We start from the raw sequence: 17,260 nt of genomic DNA on the forward strand, positions 1-17,260 counted from the left end.
TGTCTCTTTCCTGTCGCCCCAAGGCTCAGTGATAATGAGTGTGTGGACCCTTCTCATAAAGACACTCTCTCTCTCTCTCTTTCTCTCTCTCCCCCCCACCCTGGGCCTCTGTACAATACATACAACACTGTTAGATGACTGCTTGCTCTGCCAAGTGCCTATATATTCGTAACGTCCTCGGCCACAAGCCTGTCTACTCGGTTGACCTCAGCTAACAGCCTTGGAAATCATTGGCCAGAGAAGCCATACACTGTAAAAAAAGAAGAAAAATCCAGCAGCTGAGAGTGTGCTTACGGGCCCATTTTGTTTCATTTGCACACTCTCAGAGTTAAACGAACACTCTGGATTTTACTGTGTTATAACTACATACAGTTCATTTGAGTGCAAGCTCACATTGGTAGCGTAGCAATGCGACCAGTATCTCTTTGTCATTGCTGACATTGCAGAGTAATGAATCCTTTAACCGTTTTGACATCAACGGCGGCCACAGACAAATCCCAAGACGTCAGCCATGACACCAGGGGACAGGTCGACGAAAACAGAGAAGGGATTTTTAGATCGAGACTTCATCAGCTGCGATTTGAATAGATTTGCGAGCGCAAAGTTACTTGCTCATTTGTGCTCCGAGCACCCCCCACTCACCCCCCCCCCCCCCCCCCCCCTCCTCCATCTCCGGATGCTTGCATCAACCACCGAAAGAATCTGTCTCGCACAAACCGCCCGTGTCATAATATTGATCCAACCCCTGATTTTTATAAAGTCAAACGTCAACTGGTGATCCGTAAAAGGCAAGCAGGCGGATGGCAAACCAGGGAAAGTAAAAAAAACAACAACAACCAAAACAGGCTGTGCTGCAATTCCGCGCTGTAATCCCCCCCCCCAGTGCTCCTGCAAATCGTAGTTGTCGGGTGGAAAACCTTGTATCGCCACGTTTCCACGCTGTATGTTTTTTTGGTAAATCAATGCCCTAGTTCATCATACAAGAGTCTCACACAAAAGTAGTGAAAATAGCCGACCTAAGAGCTCACAACGCGTTGTCAATTTTCACTATTTTAAAATGTTTTTTTTTATAATAACAAAAAAGGAACGTTTTTTTGGGGGGGGACATACAAGGTTTCCACCCCCACAGTCCACATATCCCCCTCTGACGCTTATTTATCCAATTCACAGTAGCCTCTACTTTGTGGCCGGCTGGTAATGACTGGGAGCAGTTGTGCAGCTATGCACTGGTTAGCTCGCAAATAAAGGAGAGAGGGGGATATTGGGTATCCTGGCTTATTTGCGGTGCGGGCAGGACCCCCACCTCCCGGTATAAGATGGTTTTGGAAGTGGAGCGGAGGGCAGGGGGGGGGGGGCGGGGGTGGGTGGGGGGTTTATATTATAGGATATTAAATGGTAATGATGGGGCTCGGAGCGGCGGGGACCATGGGAAAGTGGTCTGTGTGTCTGCGCTGTGGCCCTGCCGGCAGTCCAGATGACTCCGGGATGCCAGAACCGGGTCAATCCTGCTGCCACGACGGGATCATTATGGGGAAGGGGAGGGAGGGAGAGAGAGAGAGAGGGAGGGAGAGAGACCTTAGCAAGTATGTATACACAGTCAAATTCAGTGTGGTTACAGTTGTACACTCTCAGAGTTACACATAGATACTGTAGAGAGACCTATATTGATCCCATGGGGGAGAATTCAGGCGCCAGAGGTCAGCACAGCCCAGCGCAGTTAAGGTACAGATACAGAGTTAAGAGAAGTACTGAGAGAGCATACAGTCATTGGAAGAATAACATCACATCAGCAACGTCAAGAAATGGAGAGAGAGAGAGAGAGAGAGAGAGAGAGAGAGAGAGAGACAGAGAGCGAGAGAGAGAGAGAGAGAGAGAGAGAGAGAGAGAGAGAGAGAGAGAGAGATGAATAGACTGGAGATGGGAAGAGCACCCCACCATCTCCACATCCTCCCAAGCCCCCCTACCGTCAGTGGAGGACAGTAGGAATTTTTACTTGAGAACCTACTGTACTTAAGTACATTTTTGGAGTATTTGTGTTGTTTTTGTAATGATGACTTTCACTCTGCTACATTTAAAATAAACATGTTGTACTTTTGACTCCACATTTCTAGGAAGGAACTCTTGGGACTCAAACTTACAAACATATATTATTATTAACCACTTAAGCCCTATTACAAATAGTAAATGTAGATCTACAAGCTCATTCGCAGAGCTTGTGGATCTGCTATTTTCACTATTTCTGACAATTTCTGAAAATGCAATAAGTAATTTGTACTCTTGAATACTTGAGTATTTACCCGAGTGTATAGTTTGTCCACCACATCCCCCCAAGCCCCCCCCGCGCCCCTCTCCTCTCTGCTCCTCCGGAAGGAACGGAACAGCCGCAGAGCTCCGACCACCCCACCACCACCCATCCCGACCCCTGTTGCCCTGCCGACTGAGCATCCCAGACAATATTGAGCAACGATGAGGCGTACGAGAAAAGAACCCACCAGCGCCATGACAACGAGGGTGGTGTGTGCGTGTGTGTGTGTGTGTGTGTGTGTGTGTGTGTGTGTGTGTGAGTGTGTACGCTCAAGGAGGACAGTGGGAGACGCGGGTGATGGACAACACCAAACTGTGGACAGCCACAAGAGAGATGGTAGGAGGGGAGTGGAGAGAGAGAGAGAGAGAGAGAGAGAGAGAGAGAGAGAGAGAGAGAGAGAGGGAGAGAGGGAGAGAGAGAGAGAGAGAGAGAGAGAGAGAGAGAGAGGGAGAGAGAGGGAGAGAGAGGGAGGGCTCCTATTTCACTACATTCCTCTTATTCAACCAGGCAGTCAGCATATTACTGACAGAGCCCATAATGACAGCTTCCCACTGTGCATGAGAGCATGCGTGTGTGTATGTGTGTGTGTTTGTGTGTGTGCATGTATGTGTGTGCGTGTGTGTGCGTTTGCATGTGCGCGCGTGTGCGTGTATGTGTGCGTGCGTGTGTGCGTGTCCATGCGTGTCCATGCGTGCGTGCGTACGCGAGCGAGCATGTGTGTGTGTGTGTGTACGTGTGTGTTTGACTCCTGTATAAGACAGTGATTATCCACAGAGATGGCTAAAGTGTGTCAGAGGCAAACAACTCTCACACACACAGTGTGTTATGTAAGTACGCAGGAGTTTATATGTGCGAGCGAACGAGCGAGCGCGGATGATGCATTACATCACATGACACATGTTTGTCAGTGAGCTCATTGTGTATATAGGAGTTTTCACAAACACAGAATCAAGGCCGCGGTAAAAATCTCTTCTTGGATCGTACGCTCTCTCGGGTTCATTGCAATTAGACTTTGAACACAGTGATCCATCATGACAAAGCCCCTCAGAGAGGGCTAAGGAAACCCCACAACCCAATAGAAAAGCCTGCAGAGACATCTCTCTCTCTCTCTCTCTCTCTCTCTCTCTCTCTCTCTCTCTCTCTCTCTCTCTCTCTCTCTCTCTCTCTCTCTCTCTCTCTCTCTCTCTCTCTCTCTCTCTCTCTCTCTCTCTCTCTCTCTCTCTCGGCACAGTAAACTCCAGGGGGTTCATTTAACCACTTAATACGTTGTTGAGCCTCAGGGCTCTATACTAGTCTGTCTTTTCTGTTTTCGCTCTACATTAAATATATTCGCAGAAAATAGCAAATACATTTTCCCCCAGAATACGCATGCTGGGTTAAGTGGTTAACCCCCCCTCCCCTAAAGTAGCGGAAGTACAAGCTCACAACACGAGCTTGAAACAGTTAACTGTGAAAAATTCTGGTTCAAAATTTGGCCAGCGGTCCGGGCCAACACTAGCATCTTCATCAGTTTGTACATTCAGATGAATGTTTTTTTTAGGATCTGTGTGCTGCAGTGCCATTGTCTTGGTTAGTGTGAAGCTACACAGAGATGTTAATGTCCATTACCACGAGCACCGGGTGTGTTTCTTCAAATCTAGTTTAACCACTTGAACCCCAGCATCCATATTCTGGGGGGGAACATTAGCCAAAAATAGCCAATCTACAAGCGCACAACGTATCGCAAAAGCGACACGTTGTGAGCTTGCCGATCTACTATTTTTGGCAAAGAGATTAGGCGTAGAAAAAAGAGCAGTCCAAGTACAGAGACAACTTAGGGCAGTCTAGAGGGTTTAAGTTGTTAAAGTGGTGTCCATATGGGCATGTAGTTTGTGACACTCACCACAAAGCAGATTTAATAACTAAAGTGTTATCTGTCTAACATTATGTACTGTACTTGTTATGAAACGGTCTTTCTTATAAAGGTTGCACTAATTATATAAAATGTCTGCAAAAAGATGAAATTAGTAGATGAAAGTTGTCACAGGACCTTGTCACTCTTTCAGTCTCTCTCTCTCTCTCTCTCTCTCTCTCTCCCCAGATTCTACAGATTATCCATTACTTACTTATGAAAGGTTTCTATTGTTTTTTCTCCCCCTCTCATTGCTAATGTCTTCATGGGGTCTCCCTTGAAACAGAGACCCTTGATCTCAACTCCTCTAACCCAGATAAGTGAAGGTTAAACACAATGCATGCATGAATGCTACCGTCGCTGTCGGGTACAAACCTTGTATGTCCAAAACCATTCCTTTATATTGTTTTTAAAATAAATTAATAAACAGTAAAAATAGCCGATTTACAAGCTCACAACGTTGTGCGCTTGTAGATCGGCTATTTTCACTGCTTTTGTTAGACACTCTTAAGTAGGGCCTGAATTTACGCAAAAAACATACACATTTGAAACATGGAGATACAAGGTTTCTGCGCAACAGCGATGTTATGTTAGAAAGTAACAGTACTGTAAGTACATTTACTCAAGTAATGTATTTAGTACACTTATAAAGTACACTTTTGAGGTACAGCACTTTTACTTTACATGAGTAATTCCAGTTTTCAATACTTTATGCTTCTACTGCACTACATTTCAGAGGCAAACATTGAATAATTTTGTTACTCCACTACAACTGTTTGAAAACTTTAGTTACAAGTTACTTTAGATTATTATCAATACAAAACATGAACATGAATCAATTAAACTAGGGGTTCCCCTGCCATTTTTAGATGGGGGGGGGGGGTCCGCAGCCAAATACATATCATTTTGGGGGTCCTTCACACGAAAATGTTTCGAACCACTGATTTAGAAGGCATTTGTAGAATCGGCCTCAGGTCTTAATGGGTTAAGTAAAAAGTCTGAGTACTTCTTCCACCACTGCCCTCCATCCCTCCATCCCTCCATCCCTCCCCGTTAGCTCTCTTATCACTCCATCCACTCTCTCTCCACAGAGACCCACCAACATGATCCCATATAATTAAGTAGCTTTCAGGGCCAACTGCTCTCTCAGTGTAAGGCCTTGTCTTCCATACATTCCAATTAAGAGAGATTACACCCAGTGGTCTTCTTACTGAGGGGCTTCCATCAGGTCCTCATCAGACCAGGCCCATTCCCAGGGTTTCGGCTGTCACCCACCGCCTCAAAGCATTTATCTCAATAAAGTCTTTTTCAGGGTTTTAACCCGTGTATGTGTTTTTCCCCCTGCTCGGGTGAGTAATTGTGTGTTTTACCATTGCTTGTGCGTGCTAAGCAATAAGAAAATAAAACCACACAAATTTCCCCCGTTTTTTTTCCAAAGGACTCGTTCTCTCTCTCTCTCTCTCTCTCTCTCTCTCTCTCTGCCTTTTTTCCCTATATCCATTGCCATTTCCTTGGCACGACGGCTTTTTCTATTCGTGCAACTGCACAAATGCACGAGCATCATTGCGTCACGTGCGCGAGAGATATATGAGTAATATATGTATATTCACTCACTAAATGAGGGCCAAGACAATAGCTTGAGCCAGGCTAATCCTTAAATCTTGTCAATTTTCACTGAAGGCACCCCAACACACACACACGTACACGCACACGCACGCACACGCACACACACTCCGTATTCTCTTTGAGAAGCCTGCGGGGCGTTGAATAGAAGCCCCATTTCCACATGAAGTGACTGGCCAGCAGTCATCTTCACTCCTCTGGCAAGTTTCCTACACTGTTGCCAGATTTTGCGAGAGAAACAAGCGGCCAGGTCTGTGAAAACAAGACCAAAAGAAGCAACCAGTCTTACCACTTGAACCCTCCAGACATTTGACTATTTGAAAAAAGAAAAAACTTTGGAATGGTTTTTACAACAAAAAAAATGTGTATGGAGGTCACTGGCACAAAATATTTTCAGATGGGGGTGGGGTCCGCAGACAAATACAAATATATTTAGGTGGTCCTTAATGAAAATATCTCAGAACGACTGGTTTAGACCACTGGTTTAAAAAGCAAGCCCAAATAAGCAACTAAACAAAAAAACTGCAACCCGTAACTTCCAATATTTACAAGCGACTTCGCCGAAAAGAAACAAGCTCCAAAAATTGCTTATAATAGTCCCTTATAATAAACAGACATGGCAACACTGCCCCATTGGCAAGTTTCCTCTCCTGGCCTGTGAGAAAGCTTGGTGGGACCGCTGTTATGAATATTCATGCAGGAGAGCTGCCTGTCAATCAGTCAGGGAGGGAACGCACGCTTTGGAAAGAAGCCGTTTATTTGAGAAAGAAGGCGGAGGGGCGGGGGGGGTCGGGTGTAAAGTTTGATATCGTGGCTGTTGGGTGGAAAACTCATATGTCCAAAACCGTTACTTTTCAGGAAATGAGAAAAATTAACTATGTTATAATGGATTCCGGTGAAGTTATTAATTAGTTGCAAGCTTTTTTAACCACTTTCACGTTCAATTTATTACTAAAATAGCTAAAATAGCCGATCTACAAGCTCACAACTTGCATTGTGATGCATTGTAGATTTACTATTTCAATGCTTTTGGGGGCAAAACTCGTGTACGAGGGAGTAGGGCATTCATCATTTTCGAGAAAACGTTTCTGCCGGACATGACCATAGGTTGCTTTCGCAACATGACGTGTGAGATCGAAAACAACAAAGTACTGTAATGTAGAATGTTCCTGCATCGCATAAATTAATCTGGAAAAGTTCCCATCTCAAGCAAGAGTAAAATCCTTTTTGGGCAATATTAAAGGCATGGTATGTAACTTTGCCAAGTGTTTACATAATAAAACAATAAATACAGTGACAAGGACCAAAAACATCCCTGTCTACTAAAACAAACAGTAAAAACACAATACAGCGAGAGGGCAGTGTGTTTCTACATGTAAACATCACCACACTACTCCAGTGGTTGATAGAGGGAAATGATGGTATAGAGGGAAATGATTGGTAAAAAAAAAAGGAGAAAAAAAAGGAGAAAATCAAAGTGATGCCTCTCTGCTCAGCTCTTCTAATGTGACATATCCTAATTGGCATAAAAACACTTGGATGTAAACATATATACATGCTTTCCGTGATTTGCCTCTTCATGTCAGCCTATACCTTCACCTATACTGTAGGCAGGCGTCCATTCAGCTACAGTATGTGGGGAAGAGTTATTCCACTCTTGGAGTGCATCCAGTTTTCCAGTAAAACTCATGCATGCTTCCCCAAGTCACACGTCTTATGTACAACACTTCGACACATTTGCCCCGCAAATAACCTAAAGACAAACAACAAAAGAAAAACAACTATATGAACAGCACTGTTTTACTTAGGACTACGCTGGGAAGCAATAACTGCCCTTATTAAGTCTGGTCAACATCCCGGCTAAGCACTGATGGAAGGAAACAGGCTAAGTCTGCTGGTGCTTTTCCACTGCATGGAACTGCCTCAACTCCACTCCACCGGACTAGCTTCACTTTCCACTGCAGGTATTTACTAAAGGTGACCATATTAAAACATTAAAAAAAAACTTTAATCACTTAAATCTGATTTGAAAAATAGCAATAATATCCGATCTACAAACTCGCAACATTGTGAGCTTGTAGATCTACTTTTTGCATACACTTAACTTTTGACAATTTCTTTGACTTTTTTTTTCATCAGGATGGGGAACCATTATTTAGCACCTTTCAATAAAACCTACATGATAAACATGTATGTAAGCACTCAAAACAAGTGTTAGTATGTGACACACACACACTCTCTCTTTCTCCACACAGGCACGCGCACTCTCACACACACACACACACACACACACACACACACACACACACACACACACACACACACACACACACACACACACACACACACACACACACACACACACACACACACACACACACACACACACGTTAGGGAAGAAAGAGAGAGAAAAGCACTGTTGGGCACCACTCACAGAGGCATAAATCTAGACGCTCACAATTGGATTCAAATGCAAATCCAATACCACCAAGCGCCCGCTGGAGGGGCCAGCCTTAATTTAGCTGACCCTGAATCTGTGTGTGCTACCCCCAACTGACAGGAACACCTCATTTTCCACACTGTGCATGCGTGCGTGTGTGCGCGCGTGTGTGCTTGTTACTGGTGGACACACAGTAGAGATGGAAATGAAGCCAACGTTTTTAATCCACACCCTTTAGCATCAAGAAACCAACGTATGCTGAAACATAGAACCGTGTTTACATTTCAATCACACCACTCACACCATCCATTATGTCTTAGTTATAGTTTTTTGGATTTTGAGTTATAGTCATAGTGACAGTGATAGCTGTGCTTTGGTGACTATTAAAGGACAACTTAGTTTTTTTACAACCAAAGTTTATATTTTAGCTTTTAATTAAAGTAAATAAAAGATGAGTGTTCTTTTTTTTTCATTTACTGCTTTCTATAGTTTTAGCAATTTTCGCGATCTTTTTTTACAGTGGGCGGGGGCATTCTGTCCGGTGGCTAAATATGCCTTTTTTACACAATAAAAAAGGTCCTGTGGTCTTTGATGGCCAGATGTGAGTTATTGGGGGCTAGAAGAGCTACTGTAAATAATAATAAAGAGGACACCGGGTTATTGTGTAAAAAAATACATGTTTAGCCACCGGACAGAATGCCCCCGCGCACTGTAAAAAAGATTGTGAAAATTGCTAAAACTATAGAAAGAGGTAAATTTAAAATTTTTAACACTCATCTTTTATTTACTTTAATTACTATCTAAAACATAAACCTTGGTTGTAAAAAAACAAAGTTGTCCTTTAAGATGTCGTTTTAAAAATCTTAAAACCCAAGTGGATGGCAGAGTTCACATCACAACTTTAAGAAATGGTGAACGATACAGTTACAGTTACAGTCATAGTGCTTGGTGTGACCAGCCTTTTACACTTGTGTGTGCCTGTATGCGGGCATATCCTATTATGTGTGTAGTGTACACGCACTGGTGTGTGTGTGTGTGTGTGTGTGTGTGTGTGTGTGTGTGTGTGTGTGTGTGTGTGTGTGTGTGTGTGTGTGTGTGTGTGTGTGTACACCCCAGCCACATCGCATGCTCCCCCCCCCCCCTCCCTCCCAGTGTTCCCATCTCCCCGGCGGCCCCTCCGGCCGTTCCAGCCGTGGAACCAGAATTGAACCTGAACTGATTGGGAGTCAATAGCAGTTGCCGGGGCAGGTTCAGTGGGGCAGAAGCAGTTGCCGTGGCAGCGGTGGTGGTGCTTGGTTGCCGGGTGGCGGGTGGGTGCAGAGGTTGGTTGCCTGGAGGCGGCGGTCGGTCGGTTGCCGGGCAGTGCCGTGGTGAGCGGGGGCTGAGTGTTAAAGCCATTAGGAGACGTTACCATATGAAAGGCATCGGTGGGCGTGGCGGGGATGAAGATGAGCCCCACGAGGATAGACCCACTGTCAAACAGCGGGAGCCTGACAAAAGAGCCCTTTCACTGGGCCATTACGGGGCCCTTCTACCCCCCTCTCCCTCCTCACCATCCACCCTGTACACACATCCAAGCCGGCCTATTCAGAGCCAGCTAGCATGGCCGCGAGTAGGGGGAATTCCTCCCTTCAGCATAGGAATGACACGGCAAAGAGGGGAGGGAGGGAGGGGATGGGGGACAAAAGAGACTGGAGAGAGGAGGAAAAAAGTAAGAAAGAAAGACAGAAAGAAAGAAAGAAAGCAAGCATAGCACTGCCCTCCTCCACCAGCCAGTGAGGAGCTGAATGTTGAGTTTCCACTGACTCTGTGTCCAGACTCCTCAGAGAGGCCCCTGGGAGCCGGGTCAAAGCCCCAGGGAGTGGTTGGTTACTGGGGTAGCAGCTCCCTGTCGCTCCCCATCCTGCGGCAGAAGTCTTATTTCCCCTCGTTACGATGAGAGGTACTGTTTACTATGTGGGGAAAAAAAGAGAAGAAACAGCTCACAGAAACCCCAAAATAGACGTAATCCAGCTCAAACAGCCAGGAAAGGAAATGTGGGTGTACGTGAACATGTGTGTGTGTGTGTGTGTGTGTGTGTGTGTGTGTGTGTGTGTGTGTGTGTGTGTGTGTGTGTGTGTGTGTGTGTGTGTGTGTGTGTGTGTGTGTGTGTTTGTGTGCGTGCGCGCGTGCGTTGGTGCCCGCAAGGAAGGCTTATCTGCATCTGTGTTCGTGTATTTGTATGTAAACGTATTTGTCTGTATTTATATATGAGTGTGTGTGTGTGTGTGTGTGTGTGTGTGTGTGTGTGTGTGTGTGTGTGTGTGTGTGTGTGTGTGTGTGTGTGTGTGTGTGTGTGTGTGCATGTGCGTTTGGGTGTGTAGCAGGTACATATGTATGGGCAGCACAGAGAGGAGAGGTGGTGGTAAAATGCAGACTCTGTTTCCTGTCCTTAACAGGCTAATGGTGGAGGATTTACTGGCCTTTTATTATGATTGCGCCAATTAGCTGTAAACCAGAGCAGACCATGCTGTCTGTCTGTCTGTCTGTCTGTCTGTCTGTATCTTTCGGTGTGTGCGTTTGAATATCTTCACCAGCGGTTCTCAAACTTTTTAATTTCAAGGATCCCCTGTAACTCTGACAGCGTAAAACAAAATGGGTCCATTTGGGTCCATTTGTACACTCTCAGAGTTACAGACCTTGTAAGGGTCTATTTAGAACCCCCTCAAGGAACCCTGAGGGTCCCTGAACCACACTTTCAGAAACACTGCTCTACACTATCTATCAAACATTCTGGCTACTTGAGCTGTGAGCTAAAAACCTTGATGCCATCTCACTGTAAGGAGCACTTCTCAGAGTGTGAACATATTTCTGGTGCTACAACCACTCGCCACAGTCACTTCCTGTGTTGAAAAAAAGGGACATCAAGTCTAACCTACATCAATACCTCACGCAGAACAACTTAAACAAGGATAATAGAGCTTTAAATTCCTCCTGATTTGGTGGTTTCGGTCTGGGTTGTTTTGTTTTTTTCACCGTGTGGTCAGTGGGTTTTTATTGTTCAGCAATGAACAAGGCGCAGAGGGATAACCGCTTGCGATGCAACGAGAACAAGAACAATAGCAGGATTTATGACAAAGGTTTAAGTTGCATTGGTGGATATGTGCTTAAATCACTGCAGTATGTGGCATTCTGGGAGTATGTATACCCATCTTAATGACTGTTGATTCATTTTGCTATAGTTATGCAGTAAAACCATCAGTTTATTTATCCATTTGTAACTGTGAGTGATCGCTTCACCCATTTTTACCCATATTTATACCCATATATACAGTAACTGGCCCTCACTAATGCTCATTATAAATAGCAGCATTAACGTCTTAACCACTCTGTTGTCTCATCATGGTCAGTTCAGAAACCATGCCTTCAGTGACATCATGGATGGGGATTCCAAGCTAATAGAAACTACAGCCTTTATCTTCCGGGAAAGTTGGCATGCTGAAATAGAAGCCATTGTTGCTGCATTAATTTAAAAACATGTAAAGTCTTAAATCTTGTATGAAACCACCAAATGATGTCACTGGTAGGCACGTTTCTGAACTGTCCGAGACATAAATGGTGCCATCATTGTAATGAGTTTCCGTGACGACCAATAATATGAAGATAGGTTGAAAATGGGTGAAGTGGTCCTTGAACACTGAGGAAAACAGCAGGACACAGCGATATGCAAACAAGTAATTCAATTTGTGTGTGTGTGTGTGTGTGTGTGTGTGTGTGTGTGTGTGTGTGTGTGTGTGTGTGTGTGTGTGTGTGTGTGTGTGTGTGTGTGTGTGCGTGCGTGCGTGCGCGTGCGTGTGCGTGTGTGTGTGTGTGTGCGTGCACGCAGGCGAGTGAGGACAGGGGTGTGACTAAGGGCTGGCTGCTGTGTGTGAGTGAGGGAGACAGGGGTGTGAACCCTTTGGTTCCGTGTGATTGGCTGACGTTGAGGCGAGCAGCTGTTTGGACACCGGGACGGTGGATAAATGAGATTAGACCCAAAGAGAGAGAGAACAGCTCATGTTTTTGTTACCACCAGTGGTGTAAAGTAATTAAGTACATGTCCTCTAAGTACAATTTTGAGGTACAGTATTTTTACTTTACTGGAGTATGTCCAGTTTTCAGTACTTTTACTTCTACTCCACTACATCTCAGGCAAATATTATACTTTTACTCCACTACAATTATTTGAAAACTTTTGTTATAGTTACTTTGTAGATTTGGATTATTATTACAAAAATTACATTACCCACTTCAGCCCTATATACATTTCGGCCATTTGAAAATAGCCGATCTACATCGCTCACAATGCGATGCGACACATTGTGAGCTTGTACATAGGGTGACCACCTCCAAACAGGCCCATTGAGGGTCAGGTGAACCCGTTTTGCGGGACACATGGGGGGGGCGGCAAAATGGTAATATATCAGGTATATATCGTTGCTGTCGAGCATAATTCTCTTATCTCCATATTCTATCTAACTTTTTGTGTTTTTCGTAAATTAACCCCCTACTTGATCACACTACGGCGCCACACAATAGCATCAAAAGTCGCTTCGCGCTTCGAGCTTGTAGATCTACTACTTTTGCTATTTTTGAATTAGCAAAAGTAAATAAAGGCAAATAAAATAACTCTGGTTCTGATTCTGACATAAATATTCAGACAGAGAATTACCATTAAAAGACGGAGGGTGAATGAATGGTTGCATGTTGACCACATATTAAATCAAAATGTCAAAAGATTTCACAAATTTGCTATGTGATGCATTGTGAGCTTGTAGAATGAATCAGATTGGGCATATGTGAGTGGTGAAGAGCTATGATAAGCTCAGATGCTAAAGAGTAAAAATGAAATGATGTAATATAGTACAGTATAATATAATCAATATAATATAATCAATCAGAGAAAATGTAAACAGACAAATAATGGACTGACAAGGACATGCTGCTTGTTAAGGGTGTGTGTATTGGAGGGTAAACAGACAACACAAGGTGTTGGCGTCAGGGTAGAGCAGACTGTGGCATAGAGCTGCCAGTCTTCTGCTGGTGCCAGTCTCTCAGTGTGCCTCAGTAGACTGGGCACACACCAAAAAAAACTGGAAATGCACACATGCACAGGCACAAAAACACATGCATGCATGTGTGTACGCATGTGTGCAGGCATGCACACACGCACACACACACGCACGCACGCACGCACGCACGCACGCACGCACGCACGCGCACACACACACACACACACACACACACACACACACACACACACACACACACACACACACACACACACACACACACACACACACACACACACACAGAGTACACATACGCTCACTCGCCTCGCCATGGGATTCCCAACAGTCTCTGTCCTGCCAACCATGGGTGCAAACGCATGGGTAAAGTTAGCACACACACACACACACGCACACCACACGCAATGCACACGCGCACACACACACACACACACACACACACACACACACACACACACACACACACACACACACACACACACACACACACACACACACACACACACACACACACACACACACACACACACACACACACACACACACACACACACACGACACCCACAGCAGAGCGCACAGCAGCCAGAGTGATTAGTCACGGGTTCGCATTCCCTCCCTGTTTTTATCAATTAACACAGAGAACGTGGGAAAGAGAGGCAGAAAAAATCCGGAGGATTAAAAGACAGACTGACAGCAACACATGTTCCTCCATCTTTTCCTCGCTCTGTCTGTCCCTCTTCCTCTTCATTCTTCTCTCTCACCCTCCCTCAGCCGTTCAGTAGAGATCCATTTCAACCGTGATTCTCCATTCACATTGGTGTTTTCCTTCTTTTCAGTCATTCTCCAGACAGGCATTGAGAGACCTCTCCCGACCGCCATATGGGAGTTTATTAAAGTTTACTTGACCACTTGAACCCCAGCATCCATATTCTGGCGGGAACATTTGCAAAAAGTAGCAGATCTACAAGCTCACAACATGTCGCAAGATGCGTTATCACCTCTCCTCTCCTCTCTATCGCCCCAGCTATTTAAGAAATAAAGAAATAAAACTAGCCTATGACTTAGAATGGAAGTTTGGTAACTCCTCATTAAAATGCATTACATACATGTAATGTACTTAATAATTCATGTATGTAATTCATACATTAATTATTTGATGCACATCAAGTATGAAGGGCATACAGAATATTATACTCCATGTTTTACTATCCTTTGTATAGGTGGTCTTACATAGCCTGGGCGTGAAAAGAGGGTCTACCGTGCACGTCATGCACAACCAGGGACACTTATCATCACATCAACATCCAATACACCCACCCAGGCGCCCGCATCATGGGAACCAGTGGTCCCATTAAAGAACAGAATAACATCTCTGTGTTTACGTTTCAAATATCCCACTTTGGTCTGGGGCTGCGCTGAGGTTAGGCCGGGTCTGTGGGAGAGGAATGTGGCTTGGTGTTGTAAGGCTTTGTTGTATAGGGCCCCTGGTGATGGCCGCTGGGCGGCCATCTTGGACCGTGGGAGGCCCCACACGGAGCCAGGTGTTCTCTCAAGCCCAACTAAGCTCCGGGTATGGGAGCTAATTTGACCCGCCGAGGGTTGATGAGAACCAATGGGAGGCCGGGGCTTAGATCACTGAAGCGAGCGACAGGCCAATAGCGAGAGCGCTGGCCGTGGTCAAATATCCTCCTATGGATGTTGATCCCCCCGTTACCTACTTTTCCATTCTTTCTTTCTTTCTTTCTTTCTTTCTTTCCTCCCTTAACCCATTCAATCCGGTGTAATTTTAGATTTCAGCTTCAACCACTATTTTATACTTTGGCTACTCAAAAATAGCAGATGTACAAGCTCATGGCGCGGCACAGAGCTTGTAGATCTGCTATTTTTGAAAAATCTTGAACATATTGAGCAAATCTTTGAATAAATATATATATTTTTAAGTGAACATTTGTAAGTCAAATCTTTACTCCAGGAGGGCCCTGGAGCAAAGATATTTTACAAATGTAATAACAATAAATCAGCCTTTCGTCCTGTGCATAACAGTGTACTGGGGCCTGTATTAGTGGTGTGTGGAAGGTCTATGCATACAGATGCTGTCTGAACTGCTGCTAAAGTGATTATTTATGCACAGCCAGACTTTGTTGGCATGGTTGGAGTTGGGATTAACTTCATGAAAATGCAAAAGGGCACACAGGCACCCATGTGTCCCATGTGCGTGCGCGCGCACACACACACACACACACACACACACACACACACACACACACACACACACACACACACACACACACACACACACACACACACACACACACACACACACACACACACACACACACACACACACACACACACACACACACACACACACACGTAAATGGATCCGCATGCACATGCACATCTCACAGTCACACATACAATCACAAATACACACACACACACACAACCACACACACACACTTGCAAACATACACACACAAACCCATCTCAAAGGATGCACGCGCGCACGCACACACAAAAGCACACACACATACACACACACACACACACACACACACACACACAGTATCCTGCTTTCATGGCCCAGTGCCCCGTCCCCCCGTCCCAGCAGCCTCAGCGGTTTAAGGACAGAGCTGTGGGAGACCATCTCTATGGCGACGCTGAGGAGATTAGCACCACTGTGTGTGTGTGTGTGTGTGTGTGTGTGTGTGTGTGTGTGTGTGTGTGTGTGTGTGTGTGTGTGTGTGTGTGTGTGTGTGTGTGTGTCCTATTACTATTCTTGTAAGGACCTGGTCCTCATTTCCAAGGTCCTCACAAGAGAAATGGGTGTTTTATGGCTAAAAACAAAGATTTTTAGAGTCAAGCTTTATACAATTAGGGAAATATTTAGGCTCGGGTTAGGGTTAAGACGAAATATAATAATAAATAGTTAGTTTTAGGGGTTGAGGTTGGAGTTATGCCAGATTTTTACTTACATAGTTGCAAGCCGGTGTCACGCACCGGAAAATAGCCGATCTACAAGCCGTCCTATCCTAAAATATGGATGTCCTCACAAGTAATACACGTGTGTGTGTGTGTGTGTGTGTGTGTGTGTGTGTGTGTGTGTGTGTGTGTGTGTGTGTGTGTGTGTGTGTGTGTGTGTTGGCGCGTGCGCAGTAATGAAAGGAGTGGTGAGACTGCAAGTTAGGTTACACTTTAACTAAATCCAGCAGTGGTGAGTGAAAGTCCTACAGTATGACGGCCTGAGTGGCAGATTGAAGGCCAGCTGTCCTCCAGATACTGTCTTTGTCCTGGTGACTTCCTGCTGACGTTGGGATCTTTACAGTAAAGTGACGTAGAATCTGTTGCATCTATGGTCCGCAAGCGAGGAACCGGAAGTAGCTCTTCCATTCACTGTCATTGTAAACAGGCCTCATAATTACACTTTCAGCAGCTAAGCGAACGCAAACAAAGCAGATTCAAATAAAAGGGTGACTGATGCATGGGAATCCACCCGTCCATTCATCTATCCATCCATCCATTTGTCTGTCTGTCTGACTGACTGACTGACTGACTGACTGACTGACTGCCTGCCTGTCTGTCTGTCTGTCTGTCCGTCCGTCCATTCATCACCACATTTTGGTCCAGACATCACTCAAGTCTTTTCACAGATGGACGGGGGTCCATGCATGCTGCCTCCACCAACAACACCCACACCTCAATGGGAATACTGGACAGGGTGGAACAGTTGTCCAGGTAACATGATATGAGAGGAAATAGAATTGAAAAATTGAAGTCAGTCACCGTGCTTGATCCAACACACAATGCAGTGAACACACGAGGAGAGGAGAAGAGAGGAGAAGAGAAGAGAAGAGAAGAGAAGAGAAGAGAAGAGAAGAGAAGAGAAGAGAAGAGAAGAGAAGAGAAGAGAAGAGAAGAGAAGAGAAGAGAAGAGAAGAGAAGAGAAGAGAAGA

This window comes from Gymnoscopelus microlampas (genome assembly GCF_963454915.1).
Source record: "Gymnoscopelus microlampas genome assembly, chromosome: 13".
In the NCBI taxonomy this organism is placed as follows: domain Eukaryota; kingdom Metazoa; phylum Chordata; class Actinopteri; order Myctophiformes; family Myctophidae; genus Gymnoscopelus; species Gymnoscopelus microlampas.